Source organism: Wasmannia auropunctata, unplaced genomic scaffold, assembly GCF_000956235.1.
Source record: "Wasmannia auropunctata unplaced genomic scaffold, wasmannia.A_1.0 LD336071.1, whole genome shotgun sequence".
Classification (NCBI taxonomy): domain Eukaryota; kingdom Metazoa; phylum Arthropoda; class Insecta; order Hymenoptera; family Formicidae; genus Wasmannia; species Wasmannia auropunctata.
The window spans coordinates 213242-213607 of NW_012026819.1; positions in this window are offsets into that span (position 1 = coordinate 213242).

Genomic DNA, 366 nt, shown 5'->3' on the forward strand with positions numbered 1-366 from the left:
TATCCCCTGTGTGCCTTGTCGACTCAGTTGTATGCTATACGAAGTTATTACGTTAACGCAATATTTAGCAAGTTAACAATGATATGTGAGATCTGTCTATGCAGTAATTGTTAATTAGAATTTAGAAATCGGTCTAAACTATTGCAATTGTTTAAAATCCATTATTTAACAATCGAGAGAAGATATCGATAATCCACTTGTTTGGTAATTGTTATTTAACATTAATAAATCGAAGGGAACAAGTTATAAGTTTCTCTCGCTATCCATTTGTTTATAATGCAATATCTAACAAATTAATGACGATATCTAGAATCTGTATATGAGGTATTTGTTAGTTAGGACTTAAAAATCGGACTATTAAAATTA